Raw genomic sequence first — 18,816 nt, forward strand, 5'->3', positions numbered from 1 at the left:
GCAAATTATTGAATGAAGTTCTGCAGGGCTCCAACACTAGATGGTTCAACTTTTGCCTTTTTGTCGGTATATTGTGATCTAACAATGAGTCAGAGGCTATCTAGAGGGACAGATGACCTATATGTTCTTAACTCCCACAATTATTACCTTTCCAATGAGGCTTTCAAAAACAGTTGGACCTCAAACACTTTGAAGTACATTACCTGAGATGAGCGTTAATGCCTGGAGCACAAACAAATCTGATTTACTATGTTTAGCAAAACTCAGATGCTTTAGAGATCAAAGAATATGTAGAAGTTTAGAAAATGCTATAAGACTCCTACTATGATTAAATAGATGCTTTAAAATAAGGCTTAAAAGCAAGGAGTAATTTTATAATCTACAAACAAATTAAACATCAAATTTATCCAAACCTTGGAAGTGTCTCCTACTGGGAAGCCAGAGTATATAAAATACAATTGATTATTTGAGAGACTAATTTAGTAAATACATATAATATATACTACCAACAAATCGCTCTTGATAAGTACATGTATTACTTCTTGAATAAAAATTAATACTTTCTTTTGATACCTGTGCCCCCATTACCTTGCCATGATCAAATACTGCTTCCTGTCATACCACTGAAAACAAAGAGAATGCCCGGTGCTTTAGAAAAAAAAAAATACTGGACAAGAACGTATAAAAGCCAAGTTAGAGTTCTGCATCTCCCGTAACTGTCTGTGTGACTTTGGGTAAGTCAAATACTTAAACCTTCATTTTCTTCATCAAAAAACTAGGACCTCAAATTTTATTCTACCCAATTTCTTTTCTAGGTTTAGCACTCAATGAGTTACTAATCTTATGAAGGCCTAACATAAGCATAGATTCATGAGTAAAGCTGAAGGCCAAAGGAGGAAACTGATGAAAATGTATTTAGAAGACAGTATAATTTGAAGACAGAGTGTTTAAAAGGCTCATTAAAGATCATAGTAAAGGAACCAGTTTGAAATTTTTCAAAGAATACTGTATGACTGCAATCTTGAGATTGCGAGTAAAGATATTAAAATCACATTCAAGAATTATGATAATCATAACCTAATTTATATTTCTAGTCAGTTTAAGAGAGCTAGTTCAATTGTTTTCAGCACAGTGTTTGATGAGGTCAAGGTTGTGAGTTTAATCTAAATACAATCCATTTATATGATAACCCTCTTTTCCTTTGTTGGCATAATGGCTGATGAATGGCTACACCTCACAATGTCACTAATCATCAAGGAAATGAAAATTAAAACCACAATGAGGTATCACCTTATCCCAGTTAGAATGGCTTTTATTAAAAAGTCCAAAAACAATAGATGGTGGTGTGGATGCAGAGAGAAAGAAATACTTATAAACTCTTGGTAGGAGTGCAAATTAGTACAACCTCTGTGGAAAACAGTATGAGCTTCTTCGAAGAACTAAAAGTAGACCCACCATTCAATCCAGTAATTCAACTATTGGGTATCAACCGAAAGGAAAAGAAGAATTTTCATCAAAAACACACATGCACTCAAATGCTTATTGCAGCACAATTCACAATTGCAAAGATGTGGAATCAACCCAAGTGCCCATCAATTTGAGTAGATTAATAAAATGTGATATATGTATACCATGGAGTACTACTCAGCCATAAAAAAGATGAATTAATAGCTTTTGCAACAATCTGGGTGGAACTGGAGACCATTCTCCTAAGTGAAGTATCTCAAGAATGGAAAAACAAACACCACATTTATTCACTATTAAATTGGAACTAAGCAATGAGCACACATGTGCACAGAGAGAAGTAAAACTCAGTGAAAATCAAGCAGCGGGGAGGAGACGAGGGGTAAAAACCTGCCTAATGTGTACAGTGAACACTATTTGGGTTGATGGGCACACCTACAGATGTGACTCGAGCATTACAAAAGTGATTCATATAACCTAAAACATTTGTACCCCCTAAACACATTCCAGTTAGTTTCAAAAAGAATAAGTAGATGTTCCTTGATTTAAGGGCAGCCACTGTGGAAGCCACAGCAGGGACTGGACGAAGTGTGAAGAAACCAAGGCAAGCCATTTCAAATAAAACAATAGTCTGTGACTGTTAAATGCCTCCATACTAGTGATATCACTACCTGTGTATCAAGGGATATTGAGGCGTCATTAAGAACACGTAAAAAGGCTATTATAGGTTAGTTTGCAAAGAAGTAATTTCAAATGAAATATTTGGGCAAAACACACTCTGTGGCAGATTACAAAAAAAAAAATCGATCTCAAACTCTTCCCATTTTTCAATATATCCCTTTTGTAATATGACTTTTTTTGCTTTTCCTATAAAGTTGTGGAGTCTTTCCCTCTACTTTCTCCTATATCTTTCTATTTGGGCTTGATTATTTGACTTGGATTTGGTCAATGGAACATAAGAAAATCTAAAACAAGAAGTTTGAAAAGCACTTCTGTGTTGGGGTTTATTCTCTATTTTTGTTTTGGGACCTCAGATCCAGATGAAGAACCAGGGCTGGCCTCATGGTGCTGGAGACATGTGCCCAGTTTCTCTCATTGCCCTAGGAAACCACAAACTCATGTCAGTGAAGCCCTTCAGAGCACGACCAGGAAATACCCAGACGACCCTTAATAGAAAATAGAGGAATCCAGGACAGCAATTACTATGGGAATAGGCTAGAGAATCTCAATGATTTGAGAATTTAAAAACAAACATACTCTATTAAGATGTATCTTAATCATCTTCAATTATAATTTCACTAGGTACATGTCCTTTATCAAACAAAAGGAAAGAGATACGGCAGGGACCAAGTAATCAAGCAATTAATCTGCAAATTAATCTTAACATTTTTGTTATAATTTTGGCCATTTAGGCAAGTCAGTTAATATTCTAAATCCCAACTACTAACTGATCTCCTGTCCACGAGTCTTGACTTTGAACTTATAATCTGCAAGGACTACTAAAGAGATCTACTTAGAACCTAAATCTGATCATGATAATCCTCAGGTTTAAAAAAAAAAAGTCTGGTACCTTTTGTTGACAGCAGAGTTATGAATTTCTGGTTTTAGCCTGAATAGGCTTTGATTAAGTAAAACATTAGATGTCAACATAAATGAACACCAGTAAGCAGAAACTGCTCTATTTGAATAATAGGTGGGACTAGAAACCAACTCACTATTTTGCTGATGTATTTAGAGAGGTTACCATAAGGCACACTTTGAAAACAATTTGGTAAGAAATTAAATTTCAAGATCTTTTCTATGGCCAGTGAGATTTAAGCTCCTCTGTAGCCTCATCTCTAGCAACTTTCTGTCTTGCATTCCACACTTCACTAGTGCCAAACTACTTGTAGCTCCTGAAAAGCAGCATGCCGTTTCAGACCTCCATATCTGTGCTTTTGCTGTATTGATTCTTCTGATTGAATAATCTTTCCCTTCTTTAGAATAATTTCTATTTGTCTTTTAAAATAAACTTTAGGTGTATGATCCTTCTCTAACTTTGGATTACATGCATTCCTATAAACCTGAGCCAGATCTATGTCACACTGTTGTTTGAGTTATCTTTTACATATTTGTAAAAAGGACATATATGTTTTTAAGAGCAGAGCTGTGTGTTACCAATTCCTAGGACATGGCAAATTTTAGATGACCTATGAATATTTGAGAACACAACTTTGAGTTAGAGCAAGTATTATAAGTAAATAAAGTGATCTGTGTGAGGAATGAAATTTCATCACAAAATAATTATTCTCTCTGTTCTACCAACCTGCCATTCTAAAATGTGCATTCTATTCTAAGAGAGTCATTCTTTTGATAATTGAAGTTTTACTGGCCTGGAAGAATCCATTATGCCACTGGAAGGAGGAATGCTTTGATTATCCCCTAATATTTTAGCATGATTTAGTTTACAAGTATGAACTTATTGAAAATATCAAGATCAAGCTGAAATGACATAAATAGATGGGAGGGAGAATTAAAGGCTACAAGGAGAAAAGTATATATTGCAAAGAAAAATAACATTGAATTAGAGATGGAAAAATCTAATGGTTATGTCATACACATTAGAATGACCATAGATTTGGTTAAAAAGTAGAATTTTGCATATCTGCAACCATGAGTGACTCAAACTTATATTTCTCAGACAATTTTATGGCAACTATGTTTCAGCTTTAGGATAGAGACGGGAATTCATTTTCAGCATGCAATGTAGAAATTATGATTCTTGCAAAAGGGAGCGTTATTATAAAATTCCCCCATGTGTGGCTAAGGACACTGAATGTGGAATGCATGCTCTGATTACACTCAAAGATGCCTCAGTTATGGAAAAGAAGGAACTGACATTTTTGAACTACATATTGAGGAAAGTAGACCTCACTGGAAGATGTATTTTCCATTAGTTAAAATAAAAACTTAGAATTATTGCAGAAAGATACAATTTTAAATAGAAACGAGAGCTTTATTTCTCCAAGTACAAATTGCTATGATACTGGAATATCCTGAAATTCAATGAAGAGATCCAGCAGAATTTAAATAATATAATCAGAAACTAAATCTGGAATACATTGAAACTGAATCAGTTCCCCTCATTTACCAAAGGGGTTTTTCCAATTTCTTGGAAGGAAAAGCAAGAAATTCAAATTTTATTGCATCTTATATGTATAGATTTCTGTTAACTGAATATTGAACCATATGTAGTATCATTCAATATGTCTTGCCTACTTATTCTCAATCAATTCTCTTGGTGTTTTTATAATGTCCTAAATTAAAGAATATTTTTGATATAGAGCAGTGGTTCTCTGGACACATATTAGGATTACTTGAGGAATGTTTAGAAATTACTAATGCTAACATCAGAATTCTGATTAACTGATCTACAATAGGGACTATTCATACGATATATTTGTAAATGTTCCCTGTGACTCTAATGTGCCTCCATGTTTTACAGGGATTCTCAGACAAGGAAGACTTAACATGAAAATGGCGGTTATAAGATTCAGGTCTTAAGCAGAACACAAAAACTTATAGCATGAGATCTTAAATGATCTTATTTTTATCTACGTGCTTTTAAAGTTATAGTTATACTTGGTATCCTCCAAGACATTAAATCTTTGGTCACAGAGCACCTTAGATTCAAATAGCTATGTTTTTTTCTACAGCAGAGATTGCACATGCCCAAAATGTGACAAAGAAAATTTGTCACTAAGCAGTTTAGTATTTATAGGGAAAAAAACAGAGCTAAAATTATATTAATAGAGAGGATAAGAAATCAAGATTTTTAATAAATTAGTTCTTATTTTAACAAGAGAGGCAGGATATTGGAATGGAGGGTTGCTAGTGGAGTGTTAGAGTATATAAAAGAACCTAAGCAGTATAAAAAGTAAGAAAACAGGATGATTAATAAATAGCAGAACAAATTCAACCTTAAGCACAAGCACACTTACAACACACTATAATGCAGAGTTAGCCTAATATCTTATCTAATACTGTGGATTTAAATCTAAGGTGCACAGAGGACACAGATGATCCTCATTGAAAAACCCACTGGATTTTTCCTCACCTCTTTAAAAATCAACATTCCAATTGTAGGTCTAAAAGAATCTTCATGTTAGAACATGTTAGATATTTAGGTTTATTTAAACTTAAAGACTTCCACATGGTGGCAGTAAGAAGCTGTTACATTCAAGGAAAAGACCTGGCAAATGTTTTGTATCTCCATGTACTGGAAATCTCTGCTATGATATTCTAGGGAATTCAGATCATTATGAAAAACCCATTTTTAAGTTGCCCTCTGAGACCTATGCATTGGTACACATATGTTACAACTCTGAGTATATGCCAAGACCAAGAACATCTGACATCACAGTGAGGAAAGACGTCAAGATTCTTATACTTTCTGGCTCTACCTACCTTTCCAGTGGTGTTATTTGCCAATTCCATGAATGGCACTTGTGCTATAGTGCAACAATTTCAGTGCCTCGCCTTATCTTTATGACTCTTATTAAGCTTTCTCCAGGTCTGGAAAATCACTTATTCCTTTCTTCACATGACTAAATTCTACTTTTCATTTGGGATGATCACAAGGAATCCCATTTCTCTCAATTTCAATTAGGTATGCTTCATATTAATGTTTGCCTGATCATATACTTAGCACCACCATAATGCTTGTTACTCAGTATTTTAATCATTTGATTCTCTGATGTAATAATAGTTTGGCTAAGATTTTTTTATCTCTGAAATATCTTAGCACCCATCACAACTTCAACTAAAAAATTATTCAATTCACAAACCTTAACTTAGATTTTTCCTATTAAATAGTCTAATGGAATCTAGCAATTATTTTCATTATGCCATTTCTAAAAATTATAATGACACAGTTTTTCCATCATCACATCTTTAATGTCTCTCTTCAGACAGACTCTAGCCTTTGTAAGGATAAACATCATGGCTGTTTTATTCCTTGTTCTATCACCAACCACTACCACAATTCCTAACACACAGAAAACGTAAGTTTGCTATATGTCAGACATTTACTCTTGTTAAATAATTATATGAATGAGCAAATGAAAAATATATGAATTCAGGAATTAAGAGGCAATATGAAAGATAAACTTGAGATGATTATCTATCTGATAACTCAATAAAATAATTATAAATTACTTTAAGTAGTTGATAAGGCTTATTTTATAATCAGATAGGCCATTTTTTTCTGCCTCTCATACTTTAATTATCCTTTGTTAAGTACATCCATCATGAATTTCCCGGATCCATAGAGGATTTACAAATCTCTGAAGATTATGTATATTTTCAGTGGAGTATAAGCGATCAATAGTTTAATTAGTTTTGAGAGGGCCTGATCCTATCCTATCTAAAATTCAGTTTTTTACCTTCAACAAAAGTTACTTAAAAGCGAACATACATAAGTTGATAGTCAATTTATGCAGTATCTATATTTTCATGTTCATTTGGATAAGCAGAATACATATGTCACATTTCTTGATGCTATGGATTGCATGTTCATGTCTCTTCCAAAATTCATGTTAAAACTTAATCCGCAGTGCAACAGTATTAAGATGTGGGGCTTTTAGGAGGTGATTAGGCCATGAGAGCTCCACTCTCATGGATGGGATTAGTGACCTTATAAAAGGGCTTGAGGGAGTGGGTTTGGTCCTTTTAGACCTTCTGTCTTCTGATGTGTGAGGACACAGCCTTTGCCTCTTCTGCCATTTGAGGACACAACAACAAGGCACATTCTTGGAAGCATAGACTAAGCCTTCACCAGACACTGAACCAGCCAGTGCCTGGATCTTGGACTTCCCAACATTCAAAACTGTGAAAAATTAAATTTCTGTTCTTTATAAATTACTCATTTTCATGTATTTTTTTAATAGTGTTACTAAAATACTAAGATATTTGAGCAGGAAAAAAACTAATATAATATGTTGAAGTAAATGTCTTTTTTCTAACTTGTGATAAGCTAATTAATACTGTACCCTTGGCTTTAGTGGATATTTATAAATCCTTTTTCATTCCAGGCTTAATACTTATTTTGTCTTAGGTATTGTCATATATAGCTAAAAGTCGGTGGTTGGTGTACAGATGGCAATGTAGCACTGCTTTATCAAGATATGTGCATAAAAGGTCCTGAGTCAGAGGAAGGGGAGTTAGAGGGAATCTTGTAGTAACAGTGGTAATGGTGGTACAGCTATGAGAAACATTCTTTCCCACCCCCATCCTGCCAACGAGTACAGTAATCACAGATGCAGTTCAAAGAGAATTGTGATAAACCAACATTGCAATTCCTAGAGAGAAAGTCATCTAATTGAGGGAGGAGAGTTGAAGAAGTAGGTTGAGAACTTGAGAACTGAGATGTTAAGATCCAGAAGATCCCAAGAACAGCCTGGAGACAGGACTTGAGGAAAGGAAGAGGACATAGCTACCGGGCTAGTGTACACACAAGGCTCTCACACAGATGAAAAGACATGAATTTGCAGTTGCACAATCTTCAAATCTCACTGATTTATTATGCAACTTTAGAAAAAAATATTTATTACTCTAGGCCCCAATTTCCTCTTTGATAATGTGAGGATAATAGCATTACCCAGAGCTCTATGAATATATTAATAGTAGGGACATCACGGACCCTTGATAAAAATTCTATTTCCTTTCCCTCCCATATAAGGTAAAAGTCAAACTTCAAGTTTGTTCTCATTCACTCCAAGAACTGAACTGATTCTACAGACTATATTTAGTTTTCCATAATTACCTGTGACTGATTTTCTATTCTTTTCTTTTCTCTTTTCTTTCTTTCTTTCTTTCTTTCTTTCTTTCTTTTTTTTTTTTTGAGACAGAGTCTCACTCTTTTACCAGGGCTAGAGTGCAGTGGCATCATCATAGCTCACTGCAACCTCAAACTCCTGGGCTCAAGTGATCCTCCTGCCTCAGCCTCCCGAGTAGCTGGGAGTACAGGCACATACCACAATGCCTGGCTAATTTTTCTATTTAGTAGAGATGGGGTTCTCACTCTTGCTCAGGCTGGTCTCAAACTCCCAAGCTTAAGCAGTCCTCTGGCCTCAGCCTCCCAGAGTGCTAGGTTTACAGGCGTGAGCCACCCCACCCCGGCCTTGGGACTGATTTTCATTGAGAATGTATTCTTAGTCAATGGTTGAAAAGTAAGTAGATCCTTTAACAGGCTGGTGAGGGTTGGAATAAGTGCTGGTAATAATAGCATATGCCTATTTCCCTTTAAGCATGTTGACAGTGTTTTAAAATGCCAGGGCTTCATTGTTGTAACACTTCACCTAAATATTGTACAGGTTAGGCTTTTCACTGAGAACTTATCCTGAGTATGTGCATTACCGATCCTGGAAACAAACTGTGATTCTACATTCCCTATCACAGTTGTTGACATCTAGCTTCTTAAACAAAATACCCTAGATGGTAGCCAATTGAGTTTAAGAATGGAGGACACTCAAGGTAATCGAGTAGCTGATCTTAACACTAAAAAAAAATGGAAACAATAATGAAGGACAAAGTGAGGTTGTGGAATCCTATATACCCCCTCTACTCCAACAGAGAAAGCACCTAACAACAAAATGCTTCCTTATCTGTACTTTGAACTTAATACAATGCTTTTCCTCAGTTTATGAAATATTTTTTGTAATTTATGCACTCTTCGACAAATAATAATGATCTCAAAATGAAATAAATTGTTTAAGGGGGAATATAGCAAAAACCAAATTATTAAACTAGCTTGTAAGCCTGCATTTACTTTTGTAGTGATAATCATATTGAAATCCCAAGGACTTGCTGGGGAATTAATGTTTAAAAATTTTTAAAAATAAATCCCATTCTTCATTATGTGTCCCATTTCCATAGCTCTGACTTTCTATACTTTCTCACAACTTAGTAACACAGATGATTCTAATGTAAGATTAATCTTGGAAATCCCTGATTTACTTATCATTTCTATCTATCATAGCAGAGACATTTGGGGAAGAAATAATTAAATTGATTAGGTGGTAGAAAGTTACTAACTTAGGTTACTGCTCAAGTCATTGGAGGTAAACTTGAGTACACAGGGCTAGACTGAGGGAAACTAAGTAGACAGCAAGTCAAAGAGATAGGAGCACTCATACACTGTAGGTGGAACTGCAAACTAGTAAAACCTCTATGGAGAATAGTATGGAAATACCTCAAAGAACTAAATGTAGAACTATCATTTTATCCAGTAATCCCACTACTGGGTATTTATTCAAAGGAAAAAAAAAGACATTTTATGAAAAAGACAGCTGCACTCAAATGTTTATGGCAACACAATTCACAGTTGCAAAGATGTGGAAACAACCCAAGTGTCTATCAATACATGAGTGGATTAGTAAAATGTGGTATACATATAACATGGAGTACTACTCAGCCATAAAAAACGGTGAACTAGCACCTCTTGTATTAACCTGGATGGAACTGGAGACCATTCTTCTAAGTGAAGTATCACAAGAATGGAAAAACAACCACCACCATGTACTCACCAAATTGGAACTGACTGATTAACGCTTACATGCACATATGGAAATAACATTCATCGTAAATCAAGCAGGTAGGGTGGGGAGGAGGGGATGGGGAAATTCACACCTAATGGGTACAACGTACACTATCTGGGTGATGAGCACCCTTGTAATTTTGACTCAAATGGTACAAAAACAACTTATGTAACCAAAACGTTTGTACCCCAGAATATTCTGAAATAAAATTTTTAAAAGAAACAAAAAAATAAAAACCAAAAGCAACTATATAAAGCAAAAAAACCAAACAAACAAAATTATTACCTCATTTAAAAAAAAGAAATTATATAATTGGGATGAAATCTAACTTCACTCTCTTTAGAATTTTGCCCACAATGTATTGTGAAATAAACAATAACAACAAAACAATAAGCAAACAAGAAAACTCAAAAGTTATTTAAACTCAAATCTATAAATGCCACTTACATGAACACTTAAATGATAGTTCCACCTCCTTTCACTCTTCCCGTACCCATGGCTACTGCCTTAGTCTAGGCCTACAATACATTTTACCTGTGATGTTGAAATATGCAAACTGATTCTCATTGTTTCCGTTCTCCCCTATGTCTATTCTCTCCACCACAGTGAATTCAAAATAACTATTCCCAAACATCCAGTATGTTATCTCCAAACTCCTAAGCCTACCATATAACTCTGTGATTTGATTTCTACTGATCTCTTTGACTTTGCCTCTTGTCATGGCCACATGTACATTCCACACTTACTGAACATATACAGTTATTAAAACACAACTGATTTAGACTATGTTTTTAACCTCAATTCCTCCAACCTTATGCTACTTCCTCTTTTGGCCTTTTACTACACAGTCTACATATTTCCTCCTTTGAGAAACAGTCACTGATCACTCCTTAAATAAATCTGATCATTCTACTTTTTTGTGCTGTATACTATGTATTATTTTAAGATTTGCCATATCATAATCAAGTCATTTGCTTATCATCTTCCATATCTGATGATAGCCCGCATTGTCCTGCACCTCAATCAGTGGTATAAAATCTGTAAATCATAAAATAATCTTAATAAAATAACTGAGATGATGTTTATGCCAATTGTAGAACTGATACTGCATATGCTTTTTCTGCTGAGATATCACACTGAATGAAGCAAGAGAATACATTCTGTATCTTCCCTACCACTGGTGTAGTTTACCTTTATTTTTCTGAATGAAAGCAGCTGTAATATATCCAGAGGGTTTAGGAGTATCTTTGTTGTAAAAAAGCTAGTCACTGAGTTCTATTTGTTCAAGGAAAAGCATACTTTAGAGCTGCTCTTTTTGAGTCATTATGGTATCAAGTTGATATTGTTGTTGCATGAATCAAAGAAGAATAGTCTGATAATGGCAACACTCAATGGGGATACTTGCATAAATGCTCTGTTTTGTTGTATTGATGTGAAAAACTCTGATTCTCTTTCATTAAGGCTATTTTTGTACAGAGCATTGTGAATCACACACATGCACACACACACACACAAATTCATTTTCTCTCTTCATTCAAATTTTACTGCATCTCAAGAGCCTAGCATATTTTAGTGTGGAAAAAGCAGCAAGAGAGAACCAGAGCTATGGTTGTTAAAATTATAAAATGATCAAAATATGTCACCATTATCAACCAATCTAAGTTACCCTCAGCGACGCCATTTTTGGGTTAAAATAGAATTTAAAGGTTCTGAATATTTTGACATGACAGAGTATTAATCTTCTAGAAAATAAAATTTAAAGACCTGTTTAATGTCTCCATGATGCCGTAGAAACAGTATAAAAGAAACAAAATACTTGGAGGGCAAATGTCTGGTTTTGAAACCTGACTTCAGAGACTTAGAAGCTATGCGATGTTTTAGTGAGTCATTTAATATCTCTGAAATTTATTTTCTGCATCTGTATGTAATAAAATTGACTTCACCAAATTAGCTAGAAATTCAATGAGAGCGGCCGGGCATGGTGGCTCATGCCTGTAATCCTAGCACTCTGGAAGGCCGACATGGGAAGATCAATTGAGATCAGGAGTTCGAGTCTACCCTCAGCAAGAGTGAGACCTTGTTTCTACTAAATAATAGAAAGAAATTAGCTGGGCAACCAAAAATAGAAAAAATTAATGGGGCGTGGTGGCTCAGGCCTGTAGTCCCAGCTACTCAGGAGGCTGAGGCAGGAGGATCGCTTGAGCCCAGGAGTTTGAGGTTGCTGTGAGCTAGGCTGATGCCATAGCACTGTAGCCCTGGTGATAGAGTGAGACTTTGTCTCAAAAAAATAAAAAAGTAAATTCAATGAGAGAACATATGGGAAAGTATTTTGTAGACTGTAAATTGGAAGGGATTGCACATTAATCATTAAAGGATTATATGTTAATAAGTCATGATTATCACCTATTGTAAAACAAATTTATAATTAATAGATCAATTATTATTATATTCTGGGTTGCGGATCTCCACTTTTTCAATCATGCAAAAATCATTTACAGTAGTATCAAAATTTTGGATTAACCCTTGCAATAGCATTGATATAGAAATAGCATAATGGCAGAAAGTATTATAAATTTAGTAATATTGAATTATAAAGCACTTTAATCAAAGTAGCATACATATATATTTTGGGTATACTGTACACCAGTGTGTGTGCGTGTATATGTGTGTGTGTGTGTGTGTGTGTGTGTGTGTGTATATGCTTGATAGATGGAATGGATATGTGAGCCACAAAGCCACAGTAGCTCAGCTCAGGCATTCTTGATTGGAAAGTCAGAAACAGCAGTGCTAGATGAATATGCATGAGTAGCTTGCAAAAATCTATCTGCTTTAATTTTTAACAACTTCCTCAGTGTCCTTTCATGACTTAGTAATAGGCCAATATGGTTTGGATTCTATCAACCATTGTTTCCTTGATTATTACTGTTTTAATTTCTTGACTTTTCACAGATATAATAATACTTGAAGATTCCAATTTCCTCAATACAATTGGATTGCTTTTATTACCAAAGCAAAGTCCTTACAAAGTATTTGATGCTTTATTTGAGATGTTCATAAAATGACTGGAGTAGTTCATTTTAGATCAATGGTATGTTTTATAAAGCAAAACTTGCCATGAATATGGATTGGATTTGCAACCAGATTCCATTAACTTATCTATGTGGCAGCAATTTTTAGAGATCTTTCTTTAAAATATTTGTCCCACTCCAAAATTTTTCAGAATAATTTTGGTATTTGTATGGAAACCTCAAAAGAAAGTATGTGACTAATTCTATATGCCAGTATTTTCTTATCTGGAGAGTGACATGTAATGTCAGGCAATGGCATCTCTATCCTCTCAGCCACCCAGACTCAAAACCTTAGTCATCTTAACATATTATTCTCTCTCTTACTTTTCATCCACCTGGCCCCTAAATGTATGTTTATGGACGTTATCTCTGATATAGTAATCAAAGCCATCCTGCATTGAATTTGTAAACTGATTTGAGAATAATTGAAATCTTTACATTATCGAGTCTTTTAATTCATGAAGATGATTCCTCCATATATTTGAGTTCTCTTAAATATCTTCCATAAACTTTGTAATTTTCACATGATAATTTATTGCAAGGTACTTGATATTTTTGTGCTATTATACATTTTTAAAATTATATTTTTGATATCTTTATGCTACTGCTATATAGAAAAATTGTTATTTTTTATGTTAATGAAGTTTTTCATGTCTTCTATATTCTTCCTGGTTATTTTTCTATTTGTTTTATTATATTAATTACCCAGGAATGTGTATTAAAGACTCATGCTCCAATTGTGGATTTCTTTCTGTGTTCTTTCAGTTTATCATTTTTTTGCCTTGTACATTTGGAAATTGAATTATTGCCTGCATACAGATGTAGTGTTGTGTTATTATCCTTGTGGAGTAAATACATTATCATTTATGGCATGATTTTCTTGATATCTAGAAACACTGATTGCTTCAATTTCTACTTCGATTTTCCTAAAAAACACCAATAATTTTTTTTTTTGGATAGGGTTTGCATTATACCTTTTTCATTCTTTTTCTTTCAATTTTACTATGTCTCACTTTTTAAGATTTAATACTTTAAGAAGCATATCACTTTTTAAGTTTGCAACCTTAGCTATTTCTAAGTATATTTTGTTCATTTGTTATTTATATATATATGCTTATATTTAATATCTCGTCTTTCTGTATTTCTTTCTGTTCTACTCTATTGTTATCCGTGCTTTTTTTTCCTCCTTTTTTGCCATATTTTTGAATTGATAAACAAGCTGTCTTACTCTACTATTTTTCATCTTTAACATTTTATGTAGCATGTTAGTCTATTTTATGTCACTATGAAAAAATACATGAGGCTTGGTAATTTATAAAGAAAAGGGATTTATTTGGCTCACAGTTCTGCAGACTGTACAAGCATGGAACCAGCATCTGCTTATGGTAAGGGCTTCAAGGAGCTTCCCATCAAGGCAGAAGGCAAAGGGGGAGCAGGTGTGACACATGCATGGCAAGAGAATAAGCAAGACAGGGAGGAGGTGGTGCCAGGCTCCTTTAAACAACCAGCTAATAATACACATGAACCAATACAGGGAGAGCACTCATTCATTACCATAAGGAAAGCACCAAGCCACTCAGGAGGGATATTCCCACATGACCCAAATATCTCCCACGCAGCCCCACCTCCAACAGTCAGGATCAAATTTCAACATGAGATCTGAAGTGGCCAAACATCCAAACCATACCATGTAGATCTCTTTTCAGTTACTATGCCAAAGATGCATCTTTTAATTAGTCTAGTGTTACAAGTAAAGATGACTTTTTATCTTTTCCCAATGATGTCAGAACCTGGGAAAACTTTTCTGTTTACCTCCTTCTACCCTTTATATTACTGTTGACATGAATTTTATTCTATTTGTAATAACCTCATAAAAGATTATTACTATTTTTAAGCAAACATTTACTTATTTTTACCGATATATGTATAGTTTTCTTATTGCTTTCTATGCCTTCTTACAATTTTATTTTTATTTTGTAATCATTTTCCTTCTGCCTAAAGAACTCTTAGCTTTTCTTTCCATTCAGATATGCTAGCAAAGTTTCTCTCAGTATTTGTTCTCTAAAGTTTCTTACATCATTTTTATTTTTTATGACATTCAGAAGCAGATCACTCAATACCTGGTTACATTTTGGGTTCTGTCAGTATAGGGTTCACCCATATTCCTGGGGTGTAGTCTTCTAGGTAACCAGCTGAAAATAAGAATTGCTCTTGGTTCTTCTGTAAATGAGAAAAAGAAAACACATTAAAACATTATAAAGTCTTTGTAAGTTTTTCCCAGATAGTTAACAGAATAATATATAGAAAAATTTATTCAGATTATTTACTATAGCATTACCATATTAAAATGTATAAAGTTGTGTATATTTATTAAAAGTTAATACAGATAGCTTTTAATAAAAATAACAGGTAATCCCCAAAATAAAATATTTCTAAACTGATCTATGTAAAAACAGTAGGATAAAATAAAAAATATTTTAAATAAAAATATTATCTGTATATCTTAATTTTTATTTCATATTTCAATGTATTTTCATGATTTCCCATTGTCCTATGGAAGATTTTCTCATTTTACATATCATATCTTTATTTATTATTGATTTATTATTCCAAATATTTATCAATTTTTCTTTTGTCTGTAAATATTTGATTTCCAATATACTGATTTCTTTGTTGTAAAATAACATTTTTTCAAACCTAAATTTTTCATTAGGATTTATTTTTATGATTTCTATTCTTACTTTATATTAATATAGCATCTTTATCTTATTAAATACATATATTACACCTATTTTATAATATATTATTGGTCCACCTGTTCCATTAAATGTAGTAGAATGCAAGGGTATATAATAATTAATTTATCTTTTTTTAAACAGTATTTGAACTACTCAGATGTCTAGCTATTTTGTCTTATTGAGGTCATGGTCCCCAACACTGTAAGTTACTTTGTCTCATACATAGTGTCTAATGAAAAGAGGCTGATGGTCAACTCTAGTCTGTGTTAGTCTTGGGGAGTTCAAGGAGATGAAAGAGATTAATCTCTAAAGCAGATAAACTAATGCACAATAAACCCAATATTAATAATACCAATTTGCTTCTCTTTAGTCAAAGTTTTATGTTTAAACTCTTATAGAGAAGAAGCAACAGAATGTGGCAGTGCCTTCTGTTTATAATTTACCAATCTTGAGGAATTGGATATAGAGGAAGGCAGAGAAAAATGAATGAGTAAATACTTGTCAGTCATGTTTAGCCTTCCCCTTTTTCATTAACTTCCAATTCTACTGTCCGAATCGGCCACACAGATGCCAACCAACTTGACTGCTGCTGCCAAGAGTTGGTTGGAAATTATAGACTGTTATAGTTTGAAGACAGTGCAGAGGAAGGTTAGAGAAAAAGAATTTTCTTTCAACATTTCTTCTCATTTATGCCTTTGTTTATCTGTCTCTTACTGCAATTATTCATCTATCCATGAATTTATCAGACTTCACCAGATTTTTCACAGTTACCCCTGTTACATTTTGGAGGGTAAGGAAGTCGGGAATCCATACATACTTCATGATTTTATAGTTTCTATGGAAGTATTTGTGAGAAATGTTGTCAACAATCTGTAATAAATCACCATATTGCCTGAAATACTTGAATTTATTTCCATAATTTTTTATTTTTGGTGTTTAGCTTGTCCTTTTAATAATTATCTAGAATTTTATATATGTAAAATAAAGCAGTATGTACGCTTTTTGGTCTGACTCCTTTCACTTAGCATAGTTATTTTAAGTTTCATTCCTGTTTTTATATTAATACATATCTATATCCCATTCTTTTTTTATTGCTGAGTAGTAGTTCATGCTATGAATATATCACCCTTTATTGATTCACTGGTGATGAGCACTTGAGTTTTCCTCAATCTTTTAGTTGTTACAAATAAAGCTGACATGAACATTTACCTCTAAGTCTTTGGATATATCTGTTAATTTCCCTTGCGTAAATATTTAGGAGTAGAATGGCTACCTCATACGACAGGTGCATATTTACTGTTTAAAATAAACTTTCAAATTGTTTTCTAACATGATTGTAACATTTCACATTCATATTAGCCCTAGGTAAGAGTTCCTGACCAACACTTCGTATAGTCAGTCTTTTTTCATTTTAGAAATTCTAGCCAATGTGTACTAGTTTCTTACTGTGGTTTTAATTTTCATTTACCTAATGAGTAATGATGTTGAAAAACTTTTCGTGATCTTATTTTCTATCTATATAACTTCTCGAGATGTCTCTTCAAATCTTTTGTCCATTTTAATGGGGTTATTTGGTCTTCTTTAATTTTTAATTTAAATCTATTGTTGTCAGAGACTATACTTAGTATAATTTCAAAGTTTTAAATTTGTTAAGTCCTGTTTTATGACCTAACAGATGGCCTCCTGTAGAGAATTTTTGTTGTGTACCTGGGAAGAATGTGTATTCTGTTATTATTGGAGGGAGTGTTCTGTAGATATCTATTATGTGTAATAATATTGTAGTTTTGTTAATGTCTCCTATTTCCTTGTTGATGTTCTGCATAGTTGTTCTACCTAGTATTGATAGCGGATTATTGGAGTTTACTGATGTTATTGATGTATTGTCAATTTTACCTTTCAATTCTTTCAGTTTTTGCTTCAAGGTTTTGAGACTCCGTTTTTGTATGCATATATATATATATAATTGCTATGCCATGCTGTTGGATTTAAACTATTATCACTACAAAATGTACTTCCTCATCTCTAATAAAAATTGTCTTAAAATCTGTTTTGTTTGCTACTAGAATAGACACTGTAGCTCTCTTTTGCTATGACTTGCATGGAGGATATTTTCTTTTTATTCACGTGAAAATCACATATTAACCATTTAAAAGAGTACAATTCAGTGTATTTAGTGTATCCACAATGTTGTTCAACTACCTCTTTTTTTTTTAATTTCAGAATATTATGGGGTTACAAACATTTTGGTTACATATAAAGTCTTTGCCTTGCCCAAGCCAGGGCAGCAAGTATGCCCTTCCCTCATACAGTGTGCTCTGCATCCGTTAGTTGTGAGTTTACCCAACCCCACTGCACCTCTACCACCTGACCAGCACCTAATGAATATTACTTCCATGTGAGCATCTTAGTGTTGATCAGTTGGTACCAATTTGATGGCAAGTACGTGTGGTGTTTGTTTTTCCATTCTTATGATACCTCACTTTGAAGGATGGGCTCAAGCTCCATCCAAGAAAATATAAGAGGTGCTAGTTCACCATTTTTTTTGTAGTGGAGTAGTATTCCATGGTATACATATATCACATTCTGTTAATCCACTCATATTTTATGGGCACTTGGGTTGTTTCCACATCTTTGCAATTGTGAATTGTGCTGCCATAAACATTCGAGTGAACATGTCTTTATTATAGAATGTCTTTTTTTCCTCTGGGGAGATGCCTAGTAGTGGGATTGCTGGATTAAATGGTATTTCTATCTTTGAGATATCTCCAAATTACTTTCCACAGGCATTGTACTAATTTGCAGTCCCACTAGCAGTGTAAGAGTGTTCCAGTCTCTCTACATCCACACCAGTATTTGTTGTTTTGGGACTTTTTCATAAAAGCCATTCTCCCTGGAGTTAGGTAATATCTCACTGTGGTTTTTATTGACATTTCCCTGATGATTGGAGATGTTGAGCATCTTTTTATATGT

This window comes from Propithecus coquereli, unplaced genomic scaffold (assembly GCF_000956105.1).
Source record: "Propithecus coquereli isolate 6110/MARCELLA unplaced genomic scaffold, Pcoq_1.0 Scaffold106, whole genome shotgun sequence".
Lineage (NCBI taxonomy): Eukaryota > Metazoa > Chordata > Mammalia > Primates > Indriidae > Propithecus > Propithecus coquereli.